This window comes from Tauraco erythrolophus, chromosome 20 (assembly GCF_009769465.1).
Source record: "Tauraco erythrolophus isolate bTauEry1 chromosome 20, bTauEry1.pri, whole genome shotgun sequence".
NCBI lineage: Eukaryota > Metazoa > Chordata > Aves > Musophagiformes > Musophagidae > Tauraco > Tauraco erythrolophus.
In genome coordinates, this window is record NC_141484.1 from 6,166,806 (window position 1) to 6,193,961 (window position 27,156).

Consider the following 27,156-nt stretch of genomic DNA (forward strand, 5'->3'; position numbering starts at 1 on the left):
AGTTGCAGCTTAGACTGCCAGAGAAAATTAGCCTCCAAAGGATGCAGGTGGGCATTCCCTTGGGACTGATGAAGCCACCCAAGCATGTTAGGTGCCTGACTCCACTAGGAGCAGATTCCCAGACTATTTATGCAAATTTCATAAGGTGCCTGTCTGCATCTTTTCACGTTTTATAAATACCTCTGTGAATTTAGCCTTGGGTACAGTACAGAAAAAAATAACCCAAAGCCAATTAAAATGAGGCTTCCAAGTGGTGTTTTAGTTTTCTTTCTTTTCACATAAAAGTGGAAGACATAATGCTTTACCTTCCTCAAATGAATGTATTCTAGAAGGGCAAAGCATTGTATCCTACACTTTTATTGGATTGGATCTCAGAACACTCTCCAACAATAATTAATGAACATCGCCTCACTGCTCTTCTTTAATCTAGATAAGCATCAGCAATATTTTACACAGCAGGGAATAGGGGAACACAGGTGTTAAGTGCCTTGCCCAAGGTCACACAGCAAGGCTGTACCAGAGTGAGGAACGAAATCGGTTCTCCTTCGCGAAACACCTATCCGCAAACTTCTAAAAACACTACTGAAGTAATGCTGCTCCTCTTAAACTACAAAGCCCTGTAAGTGCTTACGTGCAGCCTGTGAACATCTTTAAAATCACTGTGAAGAGAAGACCCTCCATTTACATGCCATGTTCCCCTGAAGTGGGATGCAGAACTAAGAGGAAGGGCTCAACAGTTGTCCAACAGCACTTTACCATCTCTTTCTTGCACCTAACTGAGCATTTGTCCTGCCCAGAAGCTGTGCAGGGAAAGACAGTTAAGCCAGAGGAAAACGCGTGCTAAAATATGATATATCATACCACCTAGTAATTCTTCAAAAAATAAGAATTCTGGACTGTATTAATTTTCTATCACACCATTCTGCTAGTTAGATTGCTTTCTTAAATGTGATATTAATGGCCAAAACCAGTGAAAGGTCATTGGAAGTTATGAGGAAATGGCAGATTTGGGGGCTTCATTCTTGTGTCTATTTCTTGGAAACAGGAGAAAAATCTACACCAAAAGAAAAAAAAAATTCCTAACCTGTCTGTTATATTTCCTCTCTCCTAGACAGCTTCATGATCTATATTGTTAATATAATGACACAGCTTGTTTCACACTTCAATGGCTTGTCACTTGAACTTGGCAGACTTCAGAGGCCAAAAACGGAGAGAAGGCAGCCAGTAATTACCAGAACCAAACCCACTATCTTACTAGTAGAAGAGGTAGAAAATACAAATTATCAAATATCTATCTATCTATCTATCTATCTATCTATTTCTCCACATATATTTAGTTAAAGAAAAGGGCTACAGAATAATGACAATGTTCTTCTGTTGTTATGTCACACCAAAAGTTACCGTAACGACCAGTTTTAATCAATATTTTTCAAATACTGTTAAGGAATATATGTACTCCTTATGATCTTCCAGTCACATTCTTCGTTAGCTGCACTGTCCCGTTACCCGAATAGTGCTATATTGACGTTGAACGTGCAGTGCAGATGGGCTGAAAGCATTTTGTTGTACAAAGATAAAGCAGGAGGGTTTGTTTCATGTTTCCCAGCTACCACGTAGTTTCTGATATCCAGGTTTATCCTACTTTAGCAGTTCCATGACATCTTTCCACAGTTCCTTCACAAATAACTTTGAAAATTCATAATCTGCTAGAGGGAGAAATGTTTCCAAATATCACGGAATTATTTAGTTTTTCACATTAGAAAACTGACAGTGTCTGACAGAGCACTGAGTTTTCAGCTCATTTGAGCTGGTATAGCTGGAACCAGACTGTAGCTGTTGGAATTATTTACCATTGTTTACCACAAGCTAAAACTTTATTCACAAGAATAGTTCTTCATAAATACAAGTAGAGATGCCAAAAAAATTAGATTTAAGGCCCTATTGCCTGTAACTGAGCTCTTTATGAATAAGGATTACTCGCAAGAGCAGAAGGTGCCCAAGGAGACCACTAAATCAAAACATAGACTCAAAACCAAAAAGGAATATATTATAATGAGAAGAACAAGAGAAAAGTAAACAGGTCAGGCATTTGGACCTGGAGAAGAGTGGTAACAGAGAGCAAACTGCAGCTCCCATGTTCTCAGCTGTCTACATGGAATAATCTTTACCTGTTGCTGGTAAGAAAGTCAGACTATTGCTCTGTTAAGGCTATCTCAGGCTCTCGTGCCTGGTCCCATGCAGATGTCCTCCAGACTTAAGCTCTCTCCTCTCAGGCATATTAGAAGTGCAATATTTTTGGGTGCAAACAGCTACTTTCAGCAGCCTTCTGATGGCAGAGATTTTCTGTCAATCAGAATTCCCCAGTACACTTCTTAGATCACTTTAAACAGACTTTGCACTGTGTGATTGCACTTCCATGACATAAATTTACCTAGTAAATTTAAGAATTCCGTGTTGCATTATGAAAAGATGTGAATCATCACAATAGAATGCTAAAAAGCCTTATAGGTATAGAAGACAATAAAAATTAAGCTCATCCAGTCAAACAGGTCCACAGATGTCACATTAGTCTATGCGACATGGCAAAATTCACAGAAAATAAGTCCTGCAGATGTTGGAAATCTGATCTAGAAGAGGACACTCTTTAACAAGTGTTAAGGGGAGTAGAATAAGAAAAATGAGGTTAGGGTAGTTGCATTTCAATTCTTCATAGTCTTGTTGAAAGTAAAAGTCTACAAAATCACCTTGCAGTTGGATTATTGGGACAGGTGCTGAATCTGAGATATAATGATCACAAAATGTTTTTTACAGATTTTTACTCATTACGAAGCTCCCTTGAATCTGAGCATCCACTAGTTAAGAGATTTCAGGAAAGTGATGTGTGAGACGACTATGTAGAGAAAGCAGCATGCTGCTGGTCTGTCATTCTGGCTGATAATGTGTCATATCGATTCTGCAGGCACCACATCGTACAACAAAAAAGCCACACTTCACAAGGAGAATAGTCTTCCTACAGCCAAACTAGAAAACTTCTGAAAGAAGTCATGGCTCTTGCTCTATTTGTGTGTCTGGGTTTTCTCCAGACAAAAACAAGGTCATGGAGTGGAAAGCAAGACAGTATGGAAGCATATCTGGACCTTCAAGTTATGAGATATTCCCAGGTCCTTCAGTTGAGGTGCAGCTAATGATAACACATCATAGATCACAAGCATGAAAAGAATGCATGTATAACTTGGGTCTGATAAAATACTTAATATGACTGTACCAAAAACCCTAATTACGTGTGGAGAGTTTAAAGTGAACCGTCCAGATTGTATAGTGACAATTAACCAGCTGTGAGTAGAAACAAAGGGAAAACAGCCTGTGCTAAAGAAGAAACAGCAATGGCATTTACATAATTTACGTACATTCTGATTATTTGTAAATCAAGACTGGGAAATAGTGACGCTATTAACTCCAGATAGGATCACTGGGCATTTGTGTTTATATCCAACACTTAATTCTGAAGCAATATACATAGGCATAGGTGGGAATGAAAGTCATCCAGAACTTAAGGAACTAGATAAATGTCATAAAAATAAAAGAAAGCAACCTTATATTTACAAGAGTAAAAGTTCCCCTTCAAACTTGTATCACACAGATATAATTATTTGTTTTGGTTATACGTGGATACTTCAGTATTTCCTGAGAAGATTTTATAACAAACAGTGTCTGAGCCTCTTGATTACTTCTCATTGGAATAATTTAAAGTTTCATGATTACCAAACCATGGTATACCAAACTGCATCTGAAAGGGAAATCAGAGTGGAACCTTTTACCCAAACATAAAGAATGTTACCTCTCATCAACTGTCCAATGTTTGATTTAAAGTAGGAATTTTCCCTCAATTTAATTTGCAAATGGAATTGGCAAGATCAAGAAACACATTTTATTCTTTCTTATTCCTATGGAAAATTTCAGCCTTTGTACCACCTTCAAATACAGTATCATATTCCTTTTATAAATTCATAATTCAAATAAGGCATCCTTTCTACTCTATAGCCTTACACTGCGACAATACACATTAGTTAGAAATGTCAATGTATGTTTTATTACAAAAGTCAAACAAGGCTTTATCCGTAATTTCCTAAACCTCATTAAAGGTTCTTTCATATTCTAGATAGGATAAAGTAGCACTTTAAACTTTATAAATCTATTTCCGCCAGCACAGGGAATCTGTTGCCATCTGTAGTTACAGTACAAGACAAAGGAATGCCTTGGGGGTGAGCCTGTTCAAACGCAGATAAGCTGGCCTGCAATGAATCACTGTCCTCTGCAACTGGCTGCCTTGTTAATAAAAGGTCAGAGATCACAGCATCACTATTTCTCCTATTTCTCCAGCAGAAAGAGAAGCAGTGGTTGGATTTTCTTTATCACTCCCTTTTTTTTTCTCCTCACTGAAGTACTCTCCAGTATCTGCTCTTGTTCCTACTGTCTCTGTTTTGCAGATGAGCACTGCCTTTTGAAGCAGCACAATTGCAAAATATATTTCTAACTAGGTAGGACTGCTATAGAATTGGGCTGTACAGATTTCAGCTTCTTTGCAGGATGTGATTCAATTTCACATTTGTTGTTAAGAACATACATTTCTCAGTAGCACAAACCCTCCTTTTTTAAAATTAGGCTAATACCAAAAGATGGGCCTTGGAGGACATTTCTAATCAAGGATTATCCTCTAGGCCCGTCAATGATGGCAAATATATTTCTCTTGACAAATTCCACTGGATTTTCTGAATGAAAATATAATAAGGAAAGGTATTCTATATAACTTAGCAATTTATATGTGGCAGTCAAGGTTACGTTTCCATTTAAAACTTGTTTAGCCTCAAGCTCAAATTCAGCAAACAACTTAATATCATGACTAAGTCCTTTGGAGAACGAGCATTTTGGTGGGTGCATCTTGGCTCCACAGTCATTTCACAAGCTAAAATTCCATAATCACTAATCAGAACTTTTCTCATATAAGTTTGTATTTGGCCAGAAGTCTGGGGATACACCAAATCCCCAGATAGATGTTTATCATGATAATTTACCTAGTGAAGTTTGCAGTTAAAGGCTCTAGGGCAGCCATTCCTGTATTTAGACTGAGAAGACAGTAAGGCTTTAGCTAGCCAGGAAATGATTCCCAAAAACATAGTATATAATTGGTATAACTCTGTTTAAATTAATCAAACACACTCTAGGGAGCCTGCTCCCAGAATAAAACAATCCAAAACCAATAGAGAATCAGGTCCCAGAGCTATTCCTTATTATTGCATTTTACAGCAGTTCTTTTTCGAAGTGATCCAAAAGCAGCAGTGTTGCAGAAGTCAACCTGATAAATGGAAAACTTTGCCTGGGAAACCTATTTTTGACTGACAGATGGGAGAGAAGGGGAGATACAGCAGAGCTGGGATTCCAAATGAAGCAGCTGGTCATTGCTTAATGGATTTTATCAAGAGCAGAGGATTAGATTTCATTAACCTATAGAGACACAGTAGGTACAATTCACCTCAGCAGAGCAATACATTTTACACTGTAGCAGACTTACGATATTGTCAAAGTGTTGTGTGGGTCTTGTCCTGATATGAATTTCAGTGAAGAAAGGGAAATAATAAAGGGGAATCTTGAAAGGCAGTTTCTCTCACCTGCTTTTCAATTTCCTTGTTAGAAAATTATATTACATCCCCAGCTCCTCTGACCTCATCCTACCCCTAGAGAACTCTTTATGATTTTAACGCATCTTTCTAGGCTGGCCATCTATTTATTATGTAAGTAGAGAACATGCTCCAGACAGCGTTTGATACTTCTGATACCTAAGAATTGCTGCCACAGAAGGCCAGCCTTTCAGTCCAGGGAGGAATTTTAGCGAGAATCTCTCATTAAAGCCTCCTTTGGTCGCAGTACAACTGTTGGATGATTCAATTGGAATGGTAGCCATAGACCTTTGCAAGACAAAAAGGGTTAACACTATTTCGGAACGCTGTTTCTCCTTTCTTTGCTCAATTTCCTCTAGCATCTTGGGACATTCCTCTAAATTGATCTACACCACGTAAGATATCACAGTCTGAGTCTCTTTTGCAGTCATAGCTGAACAAGGTTGGTGCAAGATTTTAACAATATGATTTTGCAGCATTTTCACCACCTTTGCATAGATGACACACCTGTATGAGAAGTAAAGATGTACACTGAAGCCCAATGAAATTCTCCTACACAGAGAATGTTGACTCTGAAATATGCATATTTTCCATAGAGGGAGATATCTCTGCCACTTTTCTACTTAAAATTTTAGAATGTATTTGGAATTCAGGGGAACATGCAATCTACTCCACACTGAACTCAATTCTCATTTATACAATGCTCCATTTATACCAGTCTGTCAGCTTAAAGGACCTTTGGAGTAGGAGTAATTACAGTTATGCACACTTCATGGCCCCATTATTCTGACAAAGTGGCGTTAAGGAAGCTCCGATGCAGAAGAAAATCAGGTCTACTTATTTTTTAATACAGTGACTTTAATATGGTTGTGTTTTATCTTAAATTCTGTCTATATATCTCAATCCTCTCCTGTGCTTTTGTGTGTTATTTCTGTTGCTTGATACTATACTCCGTCTTCTTGGGGTATTGCATCTTCAATAAAATATGAGGATGTTAGGGGTGAAGAGTAAGCTCTTAATTCGAGTCACATCCTGACTGATGAGGGAATGAAAGCCTATGTGTTTTGAACTCATGCCATTTTCAGATGTGTTTGTGGTTCTGCCCTGACTGCAGATCTGCTCTCAGTACTTTATTTACCAACAGCAACTCCATATTCACTGCATGGTGGAGATGTTCTTAACTTAGCTGCTGTGACATCTCATAGTTTTGAACTGATTTGATTCTCCTTTCTGGCAATATTCCTTGGTTTTGTCCTTTGTTTACTAGTTTTAATAACTAGTGAAGAAAGAAAGTTAGTTTCTCTCTTTTAATAATCTTTCTCCCATAAACCAGTTACAGGGATCATCCTTGTACTTGATGGGAAATCCTTTGGACCTTTTTTTTAGCATTCATTTCACCATATTGTATTTGGAAAGTTCCCTAAAACTGTAAGACAAAATGTAGGGGTGCTGAGACAGGCTGTAGGTAATCATACCAAGGGATCTAGGTATCAAGGGACAGGTTCTAGGTAGCCATCTCAGTAGAGCTCTGTGTCTTCTTGGAGCTTTAGGTAACATAGCAGGGGTTCTAGGTAAACGTGACAGCGATACCAGGTCTGTGAATTCTCAGAAAGCCATTGGGCAATATCTGAAAAGTTCTTCAAAAATTCCTAGAAAGATTCCAGATCAGTGAAATCCTAGAAAAGGTCTACAGCTAGGAGTTATTAGAAAGCTCTGAGGAAATTCTAGAAAGGTTTTGGACTGGGAAAAATCCTAGAAAATATAAGGGATTCCCAGAAAGATTCTACATTAAGGAATTCCTGAAAAAACCAGTGGGAAATTCAAAGAAAGCGGCAGGGAATTAATCTCTTTTGTATCTTCTTCAGCACCATACAAAACCATATCTGGGTTATGCATCTTTAAGATAAAGGGAAGTGTCATGCAGCAATGAGACACAAAGGATAAAAGGGGACAGAAGGGTAAAGGAAGATAAATGGTAAATGGTCACCTAATTAGCCTTCTTCACCATCATTAGAGAAACCCCTTAGTTGCAAACATTCTCACAGTGCCTTTCTAGTATCTCTATCTTTCCTCACCACAGAATCCCATTTCTATGTTGCTGTGTCTAATACTGCTTTCCAGTATCTTTGTTGGAAGCCGACTGTGATGTGTTCCTAAATCTGACAAAAGCATGGAGGGCCCTGGAAGTGCTCTGACCACCAAGTCTTTCATTGCATCATCTCTGTGTCATTTCTAGTTCTTGATGAATATCAGTGTAAGTGCTGTGCAACTACTGCACTTCACGATTTATAAAATATTTTAAAAGTCTTGGTAATGCTGTGGCCACAAAGAGACCTTTTTTCAAGAGCTGCACTGATGGAAGAAACCTGACTATTGTGAATTCAAAGGTGAGGAAGGGCACTACTTGATGAATCTGAGTTGGCAGCATAAACTATTTTAAAAGTAAAAACGTGAGAGAAAAGCATCTTGGAGAAAGGATCAAGATGGAGCCAAGAGAAGCAGGTGTTTTGACTAGCCTTTGGTTGTGGCAGTCTGTTTCCATGCAGACTTTAGTTTCAGGAGACTGACTGCTACTGAGTCAGCCCCTCTGCATGACATGCCCCAACGATTTATGTAATGACAAGGAGTATAACTCCCAATGTACGACAGAGGTCAATTTGAGGGTAAGCATCTCCAGGAGGGAATAAATTTCCCTTAATCGGGGGCCAGCACACCTCCACCAGATGGTAGACAGATGATTCACAAATTGGAGTGTGCTCTATTATCACACCCCTCCACGTACACCAGTTTACATCACACACCCTGCTGGAGGTTCATACAAAGAAGCCCATACAAACACAGCTTATTTCTATTTTCACAGGAAAAGTCCACGAGTTACAGCTAATGGTGTCAGAAGACAGAACACGCACCAAGCGTTCGCCAGGGAAATACAGGTCAAAGCAATGGGACTTCCAATTTCAGCAGTGGAAGCCATATTTCTTAAAGTAGTGTCAAATGATAGCGGGGCTCAACTGTGCTGGACTTTTTGCATCAGAGCCTATCACCCAGAGAGACCTCGATGCAGGCAGAAGAAATAAAGCACAGGTGAAAGGACTGCCTCAAACAAGCAGAGCAAAAATGCGAAGGTAGCAAAAGTCAGGTTGGTTCTGCAAAGCTGAGTTATTTGATGAAAAAAAATCCAAGTTCTTTTCCTTCCTATTTGCCATTGCTTTCTGAAGAAAAGTAAGACTCTGTGCTAGAAGCCTATTAGTAGCAACTGTGATTTAAATATCCGTAGGAAATGGCATTCAGGTTCAAGAATGAAGGGCATGAATTCTACAAGGCATATTCACAGAAACATATTTTTGTGATGCAAATATAATGCCTGTGAAAGCTTTGCTCCCTGCAGCACCTAAGGGCTCATATCTGACAATTCTGCTAAAGAACAAGGTAATTAATTATCATGCCAGAAAATATTGTAGTGGTGCTCCCCTTCTGCAGCTTCTGTATGCGGGCAGTTCCACACCAGTTGTTCCAGTTGGCCCTGTGAAATATTTGACTTTTTGAAAGTGGCCTCACAAATATAAATGAATATTTCAGATTAAAAATAAAACCTGAATGGAAAGGTATTGTTGAAAGGCCACTGTTTAGAAGCGATTTCAGAGTAAAATGGAGTATGAAGGTTAACCTCATACTGTAGGAAGAGATAAAAATCTTTTTCCTGTGACCCGGTTCACTATGGGTTCCCTTTTCCAAAGCTTGCTAGCTGCATTCTGGGAACAAATTTTCTCCACACGTGGTAGTTTTCTAAGATACAGTTGTCCACACAGCTGGAGTTAAGAGGGCACTATACTTTCAGAGGGAGATTTCTGATAACATATGTACATACATGTTCCGTTTTGTGAGTGAACAATCAGATCTGGGGTCATGGACCATCACAGAAATCTCACTGTTTTTCACATATTGGTAGTTTCTTATTCTGATTGGCCTTAGGTCTCACGGTACGTCACAGTATGCAAATGCTATACGACTTTATAGGTACGTGTTTTAATACTACACCATCCAAGAAAGCATGTCTACGAAGTAATCTGGTGAGGAATAGGCACTAAATAAATAAAAATTAAAAAAATGCTATTCAGATTTATCTCTGTTGAAGTAAATACAGCTTGCCCACATAGTATATATATTTTTCAACTATATCTTAGATAAGAGATTAAAAATACTGTTTTTTCCATGCCTGTTTTGTGTGCACAAGGCTGTATTTGCATAGGCAAAAAGATAAAGGAGCCCTCTATGTACTTGTGCTGTAACATTATTAGACCACCTAGTCTAAGGCAGGAAGATGGTACATTTGATTCAGATTTGTATTTCTGAAAATCTGGATTTTGATGCTAAGTGGAAAATGGGCATGAGCTTTAGTAGCCACAGTGAGCCAACTCCATTACCCAGTAAAATTTAAGTGCCTAAATGTGTGTATGGGTCTGGTTTGTGGTGTGTCATGAACACTGTTCTCACATCTAAACTGAGAAACCAGTGCAGAAAAAGCAATAACAATGGCCTCGATTGTAGACATTTCAACAGGAGTTTGAACTCCCCGTCATTCCTTCTTAGGCTAACAGGAATTTGTAAGGAATTAGCACATTAATTCTAGAATTTCCTATTCCACTTAAGAGACCTGTCACCTTGCTTAACTTCTGAGCATCAAGGCTTTCGTGCTCTGCGGAGAAGGGATTTGGAGAAGTACTGAGACGACTCAATATGAGTTAGCTGCAGGAAGTCTCGTTTATTGCGCAGTTCTTATTGCTTATATAGACAGTATTTGCCAATAATCCTGAGACCACACCTTTTCTACACCATTATTGGATGATACATATGCTTGTCATATTTAACAGCTTATTTCAAACAGGTACCCGCCTAGCGAAGCTCTGCTCTAAGCAAACACTACTCCCTTATCATACTGCATAGTTTTCTTATCCTTAACTTCAAGGGCATTCTGCCCTTGAGGCCTAACTTTAGAGCTCCAGTCCTTATTTACACAGGATTTTCTTCGTGCAGTCTCTTCAAGGATCTGCACTCCGACAAATCCCCCTTTCTTTTCTTGCACGAAGAAAATCCTGTGCACGAGACTGTCAACCCCAGTTACTAGCATGTTGTTTTGGTACAGCCTTGCAAAAGCAGTTTCTAGCATACTACTTCCCTTTCCGAGGGCTTTACTATTTCCGCTATATCCAAGATTCCACCGAGCAGGAGGGTGTCAGTCGGCAGGGTCATCGCAGAGAAGAGAGGCAGGCACGGCACCTTCAGGGCGTCCCCTGTTTATCCACAAAGTGTGCTCTGCAGCCTCTTTCCGCCCCGCTCTGAGCCATCCCTTTTACACCCTCAGCAGAGTCTATGACAAAGGCACTGACACGGCGTTGCTGCACGCGTGGCCAGTGCGTGCGACAAGGCCGCGAGGTATGTGCTCTGCTGGCCAACAGCGGATTTTGCAAATCGCAACATGTTGTTCAATAACAATCCTCCTAGCTTCTCTTTTCAAAGTTACGTGCTTACAACTAAGTCTAGTTTGTAATTCTTTGTCATTAATTCGGTACCAGTTAATGCTTTTCCTTCCAGTAGCTACGGGTGGAATCCATACACCTTCCGATCGGAGAAAAGACACAAAGCATATATACAAGCAACTTTCACACACGTAATATACTAAATCATAAGAAACATAAAGACAGTTTACATATCAATATACAATCCTCTACCACAATTCTCCCCGAATGCTCTCCAAGCCATTGCAATTGTTTGTGGATGGACTCACCATGGTCACTTAGATTAAAACAACACATGTTTGTGTAACGTGGTTGTTGCTGGCACTACCTACAAATTTTGATCCTAATAAATTTAACTCTTGTGGGGAAATATACGGAAGACTGCCCCTTTTTTTTTTTTTTTTTTTTTTTTTTTTTTTTTTTTTTTTTATTTATTTGCTTTAATGTTAAATGAATTCATTCAATAACCACTTGTCCCATAGGTGAATGAGGGATACTGGTAGTGTGAGTCACTCCCCAATCCTGTAAGAAGGCACCCTACTGGATCACTATCTGTCCCAATTTTCTTTGGTACTCCCATGGTTTTCTTCAGTGTGAGCAGTAGCAACAACAAAGGCAGAAAACATATCAACAGTTACATGCACATATTTAGATTGATTAAACGATGGAATATAAGTAATATCAGATTGCCATAATTCATTGGCACATAAACCTTTTGGATTTACTCCTGCTGGATTATTTGAAGGCACAATACGCTGACGGTCAGGGCAGGCGTGTACAATCTGCTGAGCTTGATCTACTGTCTGACCTGACAGAGAGCATCATCTACCACCAATTGACAAACTGTAGGATTATTCATCGTTCCTTGAAGCAGTACAATCCAATGATATTGTTGCGTGGGTCGTTCATTGTTAAGCACTGGAACTGAAAAGGCAAATCTAGGACAATCGTTAGGGTGTAAATAAATAAAAAGGTAAAAAGGTGAAATAACCCAATCTTTTAAATCAATCGCCATCAAATGCTAACATTCTGGAATCATAGTAGGATTTGGTACACCCGGTTGTAATGCACCCATTGGTGAAATGATTGTATTAATAGCTCTTAAATCTTTTAACATAAATCTCCACTTTCCTGATTTCTTTGAGATAACAAATTTTGGAGTATTCTATGGGCTAGTGGAGAGAATTATATGTCCTAATTTGAGCTGTTCGTCGACTAATTTTTGAGCTCACTCCAGCCGCTCGCTTTTTAATGGCCACTGATTGACCCAGACCGGCTTGCCAGTCAACCAGTCCAGCTTGAGTCGGGGCTGGACATCAGTGATGTGTGCTAAAAATTTGAGGTTAGCCTCACATTCCAGTGATTCAACAAAGCCCGACCTCATAATGTATATGGGACATCAAAAACATATGGTTTCAAAATAGCTTGTTTGTTACCTGGGCCTACTGCTAACAAGGTCTGTGCACTCTGCTGTGGGATCTGTGTTCCACCTACTCTGATCACAGCTGCCAGGGCTTGTATCAGAGGCCGAGAGGGCGGCCAGTCAGGATTTTTCACTATAGATACATCAGCCCCTGTGTAAACTAGGCCAGAAAAGCCTTCCCATTAATGATTACTGTTAAAGGAGGCTGTGCAGCTGTGACTGTCTGTGTCCAAAATTCTTTTGTGATAGCAGAGTGGCCTTTATTGTTGTTATACAGGCAGCTTTTATAGATTATTACTCTAGCCACGATGTGTCCACGCGCCCCTTACCCAGCTGTGATTGATTACAAACAATAGTGCACGCACCTATTTTAACTTTACTATTGGCTATGCCTAAAAAGGAGCTATTTTTTACTTGCTAAACTAAACATCATTTTCTCATACACTCTATATCAACTTCCCAAACTCCCCATGTCAACTTCTCACACTCCCTGCACCAGCTGTTCACACTCCTTTTTCTTTCTCATCCTTGTTATCGGTGTTTTCCAACTTCAGAAAAGAGCACAGGCTTAAATCATCAAGGTCAAACCCCAACTGTAACTGTGTGTATGATTCCATAATTCCCTTTTTTTTTGTTTTGGTTTTTTTGTTTGTTTGTTGTTTTTTTTTTTTTTTTTTTTTTTTTTTTTTTCTGTGACCATTACTTGATGAACCGTACTCTGTACCGTTTGCTGGGAGCGTGACAATAGACAGGGGATGATTATTACTATGCATAAAAGAACTACTAGCAATATAATGTCTGCTTTACTAAAGATTTTAACCATCCTGTCAATTAAGAGCATTGATAAAGCAGAAGCTGTAGCATTAGTTTGTTTTGCAAGCCAACAACCCAACTTATTCAGTATAGTTAACACCTGTGCCACTCCAACTCCTGGTGCAAATATTGAAGCTGCAATGATTTTAGCTGGTTCCCAAAATTCTGCTCTGGAATCGCACTAGCTATCATAAGCATGCGTGCTGCGGCTATTCTGGGTGTGTCTATGACTTAGGTTCATGGTGGTGTTAGGGAAATACATTCTTAAAGTCCCTATAGTACATGGATCTCCCCTTATATGCAAAGGAATACCTTGCTAAGCTCTATTATAGCCCTGCAGAAGCAGTTACTAGCATTTTGGTGTTTTGTTTGTTTGTTTGTTTGTCTATTTTTTCCTCAGAATCAATTACCCTTGGGAGTACAAACAATCCTAATTTTGTGGTGGATGATCGTCCCAGCAATAGTGCGCATAATCCTCGTGATATAAGACCAAAGACACCAGTAGGAATTAAATGCACCAACGTGTCAGTGATTACTGTTGACCAAAACATTTAGCTGCCAATATCTCTGCTTTATAGTGTTCCGAGACCACATTCTGACACGCCTTTACTAAATCTGCAATCGTTTTTTGCCCGATTTCTGATAAGATCAAGAGCTTGTTGGCAGTCTGTGTTAGCATTTTCAATGGCTAACTGGAATACCAACACATCTGCAGTAGCCGGATTTTCTGTTTATCTCTGAACTGCCATTTGTAGCTGATCAAAGAAAAAAAAAAAATGCTCATAAGGTTCCTGTGCTCCCTGCCGAATGGAAGCAGAGGAAGCCTCCCCTGTCCCCAAAATCAGGGACACGTCTTAATGCTCTCTTAGCCAATTCAGTCAGTTGTTGGAAAGCCACTTGCTGTAACCCTGCCTGTGCCTGATTTTGACATGTGTGACATTTTATTCATCCCAAAATATTTAGCTCTCAATTTAAGAGATTTAACACCTATAACACTTTAGCTATCGTTTCATTGGGAGATTTCCCCATCATTCTTGTTTTAAAAGCGTATTCTCCAAAGTACCATGTGTGTATTCTATGATCGGTTGCCCAGTAGGATTGTAAGGAATACCAATAACATGCTCAATATCTTATGATGACAAAAATACGTCTGATAAGAAGTGTATGCCAAAGTTCCTGCGAGCGTAAACCACGAGGATTAACACCATTCACTGGTGGCATGATCGTATTTTGACAGGTACTACACAATTGTACGATTGAGCGGGCTTGTTCTCTTGTTATACCAAATTGTCACCTAATAGCATTAGCAGTCTGATGGTAGCAGTCATGCAAGATGTTTGCCTGCATGAGCGAGTTTGGTACCAGAGCTGCACTCGTGAGAGGCTCAGCTCGCCTGTTCCCTTCTGCTATAGGCCTTGGAAGCGCGGTGTGCGCTCGCAGATGTACAATGGAATATGCATGTTTATGGTTTTGCAACACTGATATTAACTGTTGAAATTGCTGGAACAGAAGAGAATTAGTTATTTGCCGCGATGCCGATCGAGACGATCCAAGTTACGATGTGCTGTCTCGGTAAAACCTGGGCCACAGGCAGCGGCCGGGCGGGGGGGCGGGGCCAAGCGGCCGCTCTCCAGGCGCGGCCGGCGGGTGGGGGGGGCAGCAGCGGCGGGGGGTGGGGGGGGGGGGGGGGGTGGTCAGCCCTCCCTCGCCTCAGCCGGGCGGGGGGGCAGGGTGGCGATGACGACCCAGCGGCCCTGTGCCGGCCCCCCCCTTGTTGTTGTCGCTGTTGTTGTTGTTGCCGCAGCTGCGGCCGCTCGCGCTCCGTAACCGCCGCCGACCCCTCCCGCCGAGGGGACCATCAGCTGCGAACGAACCGGCGCAGCGGGGCCCGCCGCGCGTCTCCGTCCCGTCCAGCCGCGGCTCGCTCCGCGCACGGGCGGCAGCGCCGAGGCAAACGCCGCCCGCGGCCCCGGCCGGCAGCAGCAGCGGCGTTCCCGGGGCGCCGCCGGGCGCGGTGAGCGGTGCGGCGCGGGGGTGCCGGTGTACCGACTTCGTTGGAAGAGGGGGGAAGCAATAAGTCTGTCTTTCGTTCGGGGCCCTGGATCAAAAGATTCGATGATGACTTTTCCAGGCCAGCAGCATCCCCACAGGTGGCTGCACGCCAAAGTTTAACGTCTATAGTGTCCCAAGTCCTTGTCATGTATATATTTGAAGAGTTTGCCTCCGGTACATGGGCTGATACCCAAACCAGGAGTACCGGGAGTTTTATCAAGTCAGAACTGTTAATAGTGCTGGTTTCTCTAGCACTTTGTCAACACTTTAACTACAGACTTATGTTCTGTTAAAGCCATGCTTCCCATTGTTCCCAGTCGCTTACCTCCTCCTGTTGAGGCAGTTGTCGCTTGTTTTTTTTTCTTCAGTCGCTTACTTCTTCTTTCCTTTGGTTCCTAATTCTTCGTGTTTCCCGATAATATCTTTTGCATACCCCCCTGCAATCAGGAGGGGCCAATATCTTTTTCCAAGTTTTAATCCACGCTTCTCTAAGAAGCTTCCCAACAACGACAATGCAACGTCCCGTTCCATCGTCTTACCGCGACAGTGGATCCTACAGATCTTCCGGCTTTCCCCTATAGGCCGCCTGTATGTAGATCTGCACGGCTTTCCCCGATGGGCCGCCTTAATGGATCCTGCGGATCGTCGGCTTTCCTGTATAGGCCGCCTGGGTAGATCCGCCCGGCTTTCCCCGATGGGCCGCCTGAGGTCGCCGTCCCTTCTCCGCTAAAATAACACTCGTTCAAAACAAGTAATAAATGTCCCGAGTGAAACGATGAGTCCAGCTCATTTTTTTCCCGTCCCTGTTCGGGCGCCATAATGCGGAGAAGGGATTTGGAGAAGTACTGAGACGACTCAATATGAGTTAGCTGCAGGAAGTCTCGTTTATTGCGCAGTTCTTATTGCTTATATAGACAGTATTTGCCAATAATCCTGAGACCACACCTTTTCTACACCATTATTGGATGATACATATGCTTGTCATATTTAACAGCTTATTTCAAACAGGTACCCGCCTAGCGAAGCTCTGCTCTAAGCAAACACTACTCCCTTATCATACTGCATAGTTTTCTTATCCTTAACTTCAAGGGCATTCTGCCCTTGAGGCCTAACTTTAGAGCTCCAGTCCTTATTTACACAGGATTTTCTTCGTGCAGTCTCTTCAAGGATCTGCACTCCGACAGTGCTCGACTGTGCTATACTATCGTAGACATCAGCAAGCAGAAGAGAGGTCTTAGTTCAAAAAATTTGCTACATGTTTCAACTCTTTAAAACAATTTTAGTAACAAAAATATGTCACCAATTCTCTTTCAGAAGGCTATCTACAAGGATGACTTCACAGTTTGCTGAACCACCCCATGCATGAAACATTTAATATGTGGGACAACAGTAAGACAGGAGTGCTGAACAATAACCAAAGGATTTGGATGCATGAAGCATACTGAAAAATGTTTCTATTATGATTACTAAATCCTCTTGCTGCCTTTTTTTTTTTTTTTAACAGACTAAATATAGAAACATTTCACTTATTGTAGCATTATTAATATGCGTGGCTAGAATAGAAACAAGTTACCTCCTTGCTTTGGTCTTCCAATTGTCCCCTTCTTTACCGATTCTTGTCACTACATCTCAGTTGAATTGTTACAGCACTTTCCCCATAATACTCTGATTTCAAAGTAATGCCTGACTACATCCATAAATTACCAACCGCTGCACATGCTCCTCGATCTCTGGGGGAAACTAACCAGTGAGTTTACGTAACAATGTTTTGCACATGGGAAAACAACTGAAACAAATAGATGCAACTTGAACTTGTTGGTCAATTCCTTTTTGTTTTATGTGTCTGAACTGTTCAGCTCAGACAGGACAACAGTTGCAGGCAGAATTTTCAAGGAGAACTCTCTGCTCAACATCTTAAAGGCATCCCTCCTAACCTCGATGTTTCCTTTTGCCTTGACATTTATATTGATAAAGGGACTTGTCTAGTGATCAAGGTTCTAAATGGATAATTTCTGTATGATATGCAAGTAATACAGAGTATGTTCTATATGGTATTTCATACAGCAATACTGCCATATAAATACACATTATGAAGCTGCTTTCTCCATGGTGGCAAGCAGGGTTTCAGGAAGACAGAAAGAAATCCACACCATGGCAAGAAAATAATACCATGGAATTCCTGATGAGCTTACAGTAAACAGAAGAAACAGATGAGAAAAAACAGTAAATAAATGCCAACATAAACCTATTGCAATGCTAACAGATTGAAAAAAATGTGGTGGAAAATGCAACAAATTGGGAAATAAATATCGAACTTGTCAGCTGCTCATATAGATACAACTAATATCTACAAATTGGGAATGTATGCAATTCAAGTTAGCTAGCAGAAGATAAAATCCTAGAAAAGATAAGGCTTTTGGTACCCTCTTTACCAGTTAGCAGGCCACTCCTATCCCTGAGGTCTTTTGTCTTGATCTGCTAACTCATAGACTGCTTTGATTAAGGATTTTACTTCATTTTACATTTTCCTAGTGACATTTTACATTTTCATAGTGAAGAGGCAAAGTATGCAAAGGTGATATCATAAACATTCATGAAACAGAATTTAACATGCTTTCACTATATGAATATAGAAATTTTAATAAACTCATTTATAAATGATTGTCTATAATGCTACTGTACAATGCATAAAGAAATCTAATTAACCATAATGGGTCTAACAGCACTTCTACTGTCAGTCAACAGAGCTGCACTATATGATGAAATTATTATGTGTGCTATTTGCTCTATACACAAATTAATTGACATTTTGGATGGTTGCTACCATGATCCTTTTACAGACTGCACTTGAAATAAAGTAAAACACATACCAAATGGAATGAAATCTAATTGAATAATGTAATACTAGCCTCAGTACATTTCTGCTCAATCAAAGATGTAATAGGTTTTGTAATACTAATTATTAATGACTTGCAATTTGTAGAACAGATTTTTAACAGTTGAGTTAGGCTACCCACCAGCCTGTAATTTTCAAGTTATCTTTTAATTTACTGGGATTACAGATTTTAATATGTGATGATGTTTCTTTCCAAATACCTCATGTACTTAATAAATTTTGGCAATACATGGTTCCTGTATTCTGCACCTGCAGCTCTCCTAAGAAATTATTATTTTGATTCTATTCAGTAACAGGCCACTTAAATAGTACAAACATCTCCAAACCCAGATAAAAGTCCAACAGTTCTGCCAAAAAATATGCAAAGTTATCTGAGCAAACTATACGAGAAGAGCGGATTGGTGGCTCTTGGTTTTGGTAAAGATAAGTGCAGAAGAGAGGACTGAGATGAAGAAGTAATTGCGAAGTCCATAAACACTGTGGATAGATAACTGTAAAAAAATTACTTCCTCTCCCCTTCCTAGCCCATGGGACCTCCCTAATCATATAGAAAAACAAGCAGCAAGTTCTCCATGTCACATGGTGAGAGACTACGTGTAGCAGGGATGGGTCATACCAGAAGATGGCAACTCTCAAGCATTCAAACCTCTGAGACCTCCAGCTCCCCAAAAGGACCTGACTCCACAATCTTGGATGTCAGTGCTGGAAGCAGTTTCCAGCCTGAAGGCAGACACAAGCAAACAGGAGCGATCACAGGGTCAGGTCCTAAGAGGTCAAAATCTATCCTGGTGCACCTCATATTCTTAATAGTGTCATACTTTTTATTTTTCCAGTAAAGTGTTCTATTCATGCTGAGCTGAATCAAGATGCTTACAATCAAATGCTTAATTTTAATTTTAATTTAATATGCTTAAATACTGTGCTGAATGAGGACTTGGGCATGAATTTGTCCTTAGATCTCCAGTACTTAGTTTAGCTTACCACTTATTATCACTTCTATTATTTTAATGAAGAGTAAAGAATTCATATTGTTGTTAATAAAGTGATTTACAATATTATGCATTTTTTTCCACTTTCCAAGTATTTTTTTTCCTTGCTGCAGGGTAGAACTGAAATTCTAGCCTGTATATGCAACTTACTCATATTAAATGAGGTGGTTTGCTTTAGTGGTACAAAGCACAAAGACAGAAAGCAAATTATGGGACACAAAATACCTTGTTCGTGAAGGAGTTAAAGTATTCACCAACAGCGGCACTTTGAAAACACAGGAAATTCTGATCCATCACTTAGCTGTAGGCTTATGTGACATTTACAACAAGCGTGTATATTTTGAGATAGTTGACAATGACATCTTTATGTTTTTGTTATCAAAGCTTCCATCTTACAATCCCCTTTGGTCCTGAGTATTGTTAAAAACGAGCCAGGGTTATGGCTGTTCATACCTTTCCTCTTCTAAGTGGTACAATGATCAGAGAAGAGCAAAGTTTTATGATCCCTTCAAGGTATTTGAAAATGACACTAAATGACGTTTATAAAGATTTCTAAAAGTCAGAAGAGCCTTATTTTCCTTTTGAGGGCTTGTTCTCATCCTTTTGAATTGTGTTAGATGCCAATTGCTCCACTCTCTTTCTAGAAAAATACAAAGTGTAAGTTTCACAGATCCCATAAATCTACTGATAGCACTTGCAGATCAGCCATCATGGACTTTTTTTGAGTAACAGCTTTTCTTAGGACTTACATGGTATTTATCTGTAGAGCTTACTGCAAGCATTAACTGTCGCATTTTTGCATCCTTGTGAGGAGTATCCCCATTTTACAGAGGAAAACTCAAGGAGATGAAACCAATCTAGAACCAGGCATCAGGAGAAGAAATTCTTCCCAGAACTTGGAAGATTTATAGGCAGGGGTTAGGAGAGGGTTATTTTCTTCTGAACTGTTGCAAATGAAGACAAAAGTTTGGTTCACACTGTGGCTGAGGAAGTGCCATTCAGACCACCGCTGTTCCAGTCTGTTTACTATAAACTGTAGTTGTGCTATATGAGACATTGTGCCTCTGGAAGCTTCCTACAAAAAATCTGAGTGCCTGGTCTGTTTTAAGCACATGAATAATTCCGTTTGCTCAATAACTTTTGTGATGAAAATTATCCAGCTGGTGAAAGGCTGAATTGAGGCTTAATTCCAAAGGAAATGTGTTAAAAATCAATGGGTGAAACTCCCATTCACTTTAATGGGAACAAGCTCAGGCCCATAATTGATGCTTTATGGACATTTGCAACAAGTGAAAAGTTGCAGGAAACAACATCTAATGCTAAGATAAGCATATTAATGTCTGGTTTGAGAATACTCAACTGATTTTGCCTAAAAAAATACTGGAGAATTGAGGTATTTTCTTGCAGAAAAAGATCTGTTTAAAGAAGACCTTAATTACAAAATGTAAAAAATCTAGAGATAGACAAGAATGATACTACTTACTAAGTGTGCTTCCTCTTCCTTCTTAATTGCTATTCGTAATTGCAAAAAAATACAACAATGCATTTCCCAGAAAAGCAAAATGGTTCATGGATTAACACAGAAAATAGTGAATAGAAACAGGCAACAATTTTAACAAGATTGAGTCTCATTGTCCACATGTGCACAAACCTCAACAACATCCACACACAAAGAAACCAGGGAACCTGACTTTTTTCCTGGACATACATCCGTTAGGTTCAAGCACAAAGCTCAGGAGAGAACAACTTCTGATGAGTTCCTGCATTCTCACCAGGCAGTCACGCAGGAAACGACATGTGCTCAGAGTTTACCTCTTTACTACCCAATGTGCTGGTGGCAAATCTTAACACAACGAGAAAAGTGCTCTGTGAGCAGATACCTAGCACATCCTAGAGGGAACCTGAGTTCCCAACTCAACACACTCTGGCAGCAGCATAGCCTGAAAATTTACAGCATAGCTGCCTTGACTCACAAGTACATAATATTAATCTGATATTGCAGTCACCGTTACTCTAAGTGGCATAAGAAATTATATTAAGCCGGCACCAGGTGACAACGAGCTGTCAAAGTCTGTAATGTGGAACCAGTAAGATCCATATCAGAATAATTTTCAAGATGTGTGTTCTTTTCTTTTAGATTGAGATGACAAAGAATCCTCAATATCAAAAAATATGTATTGGTTTTGATCTTTTAATTAATTCATACTTGCAAGAGAGAAGGATGGAGGCAGAAAAAGAGAAAGCAGGAAGTTCTCTTTCCTGCTTTGTAGCTGCTGCAGGTGGCTTTAGAAATAGTCCGGAACACAGGGTGACATGTTGAGGTACATGACAGCAACTTTGTCTCCCTTTTACCAGAGTTGCCTTCAATGTGGCAGAAATGGTCTTGCAGGGATTCTGAGGCAAGGTCTAACTGCAAGCAGCGTGCTAAACCAGCCTCTCTGTGGTGTTAGGCCAAGCATGTAGATAAACAAAAGGGGACACAGAAGAGGCATCAGTACGGACAGTACAGATAAACATCTTTGTCATGGACATGGATAGTGGGATTGGGTGCACCTTCAGCAAGTTTGCTAACACCAAGCTGTGGTGTGGTTGACACACTGGAAGGAAGGGATGCCATGCAGAGGGACCTTGACAGGCTGGAGAGGTGGGCCTGTGTGAACCTCATGAAGTTCAGCAAGGCCATGTGCAAGGTCCTGCACATGAGTTGGGGCAATCCTAAGCACAAGTACAGGCTGGGCGGAGAATGGATTGAGAGCAGCCTTGAGAAGGACTTTGAGGTGTTGACTGATGAGAAGTTCAACATGAGCTGGCAATGTTGGACCTATTGGAGCGGGTCCAGAGGAGGGTCACCAAGACAGTCAGGGGACTGGCGCACCTCTCATATGAAGATGGGCTGAGAGAGTTGGGGTTGTTCAGCCAGGAGAGGAGAATGCTCCAGGAAGACCTTCTAGCAGCCTTCCAGTACTTTAAGGGGGCCCACAAGAAAGCTGGAGAAGGACTTTTTACAAAGGCCTGCAGTGATAGGACAAGGGGAAATGGCTTTAAACTGAAACAGCAGAGATTTAGATTAGATCTAAGGAAGAAATTCTTCCCTCTCAGGGTGGTGAAACACTGGAACAGGTTGCCCAGAGAAGCTGTGGATGCCTCATTCCTGGCAGTGTTCAAGGCCAGGATGGACGAGGCTTTGAGCAACCTGGTCTAGTGCAAGGTGTCCCTGCCCATGGTAGGGGGGTTGGAACTAGATCATCTTTAAGGTCCCTTCCAACCCAAACCATTCTGTGATTCTACGATTCTAAATACCCCGTTTGCCAGAATGACCCTGCTGGAACACCAGGAGTTTGGCACAATTTACATCAGTCCATAGAGTCTCTGAATCGAGTCAAAGCCAAAAGCTAGATTAAAAGAATGTCCCTTCTCATCATCTACCACTCTTGGACCACACTGCATTCAGCTATTACAAAAACAAACCTCCCTCCAAATCCTGTTCTTTTATCTTTTTAATTATTTTTAACAGGCAAGTTCACTAATATACTCCCGGCTGTGGGAATTAAGAATATTACAAGGACCGTAATCACGGCACCACCTGAAGTCTATTTTATCTGGTGACTTTGATACTAGCAAAAAAGTCAGTTTTCCCACTCTACATGCCTACTCAGAAAAACCTAATTCTGTGGGCGCAAAGCTGCCGAGATTCTCAAAGAACCTATTGAGGTTTATTGAGGAACTGCAAGATCGCATGACGTTTTAAACACTTTTGTGACTAATTTCTCACTTCCAGAAAAGCTAAATCACTGCAGTTTACATATGTCTTTTTGAATTAGAAAAATGTTATTTCACAAATACTTGATGTCTTAACACTGTTTGCTGGAGTTCATACATAAAAAGGGATTTGGACTGAAAATGAGTCTTTATGATAATTAATAAACTGACTCAGAGGAAAAACACATTGATTGACTTAATAGTTAACTGCCAGTCATTTTCCTTGTTCCCTTGTTGGGAGAGTTTTTAACTTCAAATAAATTGCATCATTATCTCTACCAGTAAAATGTAAATTCCATCTCAGTTTTGATAAAGACCATCAATACAAGAAAAGAATTACCTTAATGTCCATTGCACTGATGGATTCTTAGAGGCTGTATTTTTACAACAGTAAGTTAAATTTTTTATCAGTTTCCTTAGTGAGGTCAGCACTATTTATAAGCACTGAAGATATTCTCAGAAAATACAAGAACACATGGCAGCAGCAATATATGGAACAGAAGCACTAGAAATTAATTTGCAGTATTATCACTTAATATTTATAGTTGTATTCTCAGCAACTCATCTGTTGCTAGTGGCTTTCTAATATTAACTTGCCTAACCCCTGAACCAAGAAGGTATTTAAGCATCTTTGTAATTTCAGTGGGGCTACCTAAAAGCTTAAATGAGACATATGACTACGAGGATTGAGCTCAGGCACAGAAAAATAGGAATTTGTTACGGGAAGCAGACTGCTGACAATGATGACATCCCAACAGCGCTAAAACGGAGCCTTTGAGCCCCATTCTCTTTGGTTGACCTGGACCACCAACGCAATGCCCCACGCATCCATGGAGCTGAGCAAGGGAGGACTGGAAGCTGGCTGAGTCCTGTGTGGCTCACCAATTGCTGGCTGGTGGTGTTACATAGCCTCAAAGGAGCTGGACACTTGTGAGTCATTCTTACTCGAACTGGCAAAAGCCAATATTGCCTTTCTTACTGCAAATTATTAACCTGGTCTTACGGAATTCCTTGCTGAATTGTAGCCTATTTTATAAAGGCAAGATAATGAGGTAGAGACAGCTTGTCAGAAGTCACATAGTCAATGTTGGCACAATCAGGACCATAAATTCTTTCCTCATTCCATTTTGTTCCTTGAGATTAGAGTTCCTCATACAGGAAATAGGTATCAAAAGTTTGAGTAGACGGATTTGTATTTCTTACTTTACAAGAAATATGTATGTAATTCTTTAACATAGCTTCAAATTCTGTAACACAGCTTCAATGCTTTGCATGGAATGGATGGAAATGTTTTGGTATGTTTTTGTAATTTATTATGATATTTTGCTGCCTCATCTGAAGTTACCTGGAAATTGCAGGGAAAGACATTCAAATGTACAGTCTAAACACAAATGTCCTTTTTGTCTTCTACAAACAATTCAGTTAATTGTGATAAAAAACTGCTAGTGCAAGTTCTACCTGGAATATAAGTGTAAATATAGAATAAACTCAAGACAAGGAACAATAGTGTCATATTTATGTGATTCACAACAGCAAGATTCAATGCTACCACTACACTAATTTATTCCAAGCAACCACTTTCATTTTACTCGTGGTTAGGGTCCAGTTGTGGTAAACAGATTAGTAAAGTTCCCTGAGCTGGACACTAGTAGACAGCCGGTTTTAGATGACATTCAGATCCCCGTTTGGATTTGGAGACCCTTGAGCTTTCTTCCACCTAAGCAAATTGCAGCATTGGCCCTTTCTTTGATTTTGATTTAACATTGATTTTGGTTCATGCCTACATCCTAGGCTGTTCCCAGTGGTAATTCGGAAGCTGACTCACAAGTACTTCCATCACCTCTGCCATGGGGCCAGCAGCCCCTGGGACAGGGGAAAACAAGTAAGAGCAGGAACTGTTCCAGCCCTACCAGCTTAATTGCTGGAAACATGCCAGAAGCTTGAGACAACTTCAATAGCAGGCCTTTGCTGATCTGATTTATTTTGACAGAAATGAGCTAGGGAGTGCACGGGCAAGCTGCTGCACCAGATCAGTGGGAACCTTCAGCAGCGCAGCAGTGATGAATGGCAGCAGCCTCTTCCGTCGACATAGAAGCCACAGTTCAACCTGTTTTGCTCAGAAGTTGCCCAGTTCAAAACAATTTCTACAATGGATCTTTTGCGATCCCAGCCAATTTGGAGTCAAAGAGTTAAAATGTTGGCTCCTCTGAGACGGTACGAACCTTAATTCTGCTTTACTGAATCGGAATGTGTTATGTTGATAAAAAACCTTTAAGCATGTGGATTTTGTAAGTCCACATAGCTAAACCAAAAAGTCTTTCTCCATAAATTTGGCCTGAAGAAACTAAGTGTCCAGTTTGTAATTAATACATTTGGTACTCTTAAACTCTGACAGAAGTCCCAGCAGCAGCTTCTGGATAGTAAAATCCTCACAATTAAAATATACAAACATGCTTCAGAGACCTGTGTAGAACCACTTTGCAGTCGTTTTTACCTCTGGGCACACAAGTAGTCCAGTGACTTCAGTACAGCTTAAAGGCTGGCAAGATTAAGTTTCAGAAGTTTGGCCAACTGTATAAATATGAATGGAACTCAAATAAATGCAGCAAATATCAAACCCCTTCATTTTAGTAAGCTACAGAAGGAGTTTTGAATGGAAACTCATACAATAAAAAACTGATGCTGCAGCCAGCATTTCTGTCTGTTTTGAACTTAAAACTACACCAATGTACACAGGATAGAGATGTTCTGCTTCTACCTCAAATACACCCTACCATATTAAACCATTTCCCTTGAGATCAAATACACTGTGCCAGACTCTACGGTGAAAGCCCGATCCAAAACTCAGCAAAGTCTGCAGAAATATTCCAATTTATTTCAGTGGGCTTTGGAATAGGCCCATATTGACATCCATTCAACTTTATTGAACTAAGCTTTGCTGCAGAGCTGTAGCAGCCCACATGGCCATAATGACTTCAAAACCAAGCTTTAAGGCCACTGTCAGTCAAATAACACCACAGCAAGTAAATGACAGCAGAATGAACCAACTTTCATTTATCTAGATTTAAAAAAATTCATGTTTTCTGAGCTCACTACTGTATTTTCCAGGTGAAGAAAACTTCCAGTTTGCCTTTGATACCTCATAGATTTTTCAGTCTGAGTAACAAACTACTCATTTATCACAGGCCACTGAAATAAGTATAAGGTTTGGATGCGGATGATAAACATACCACACTAAAAAGATGCACAAAAATTAATATATTTGGGAGTATTGGCTACCTGCTAGCAGCCAACATCAACTACCTAATTTTTTCCTGCCATTAAACTAATTTTAAAGTTCCACTGACAGCAACAGGTATTAAAAATGAGCTTGCTACTTATGATATGGCATTCTCCCTTGTCATCAAATCAGTTCTTTTCTGGCTTGATAGGCAACATACCCTTTTATAACATGTCATCTCACTTGCTTGAGACATTCATTTTCTCACATGTAATGACATACTTTTAAGGAGACTAGTTTAGGAACAAGGATGTCTGTGTAAATATGAGCATAAAAGATAAGGGTCTCTTTGTGGGTTTATTATGTTCTGGATTGGGATGTTATTGTAAGAAATATTTTGGGAAAGCCCAAAAGAGAACTGACAGTCAAATCCATGGAAAATGTTCATCTATTTGAGTAAAGGAGTTTAGTAAATATCAATGGAAACATTTACTGAGCATTTCCTGAAGTGTGCTTAAATCCATCTAGACTACAGAGAGGGGATGCCACTTATGCCTTTTACAATACCAGAGTAGGAGATATTGACCAGGATTTTAAAAAGACATAAAGAAGAGAATTGCATATGCTATGTTGCATGACTCTGAAAACACAGAACACTCAAAAAACCAAGGTCTTGGGTTCAATAATTGTTTCTTCTGCTGGTTTGAGCCTTCATTTGACAACATGATCTTAAAGGGATGATTTAGAAGGACTCCTTGCAGTCCTGATTTCATTAACTTTTCAAGAACCAGATGCAAATTATATTTCAACATC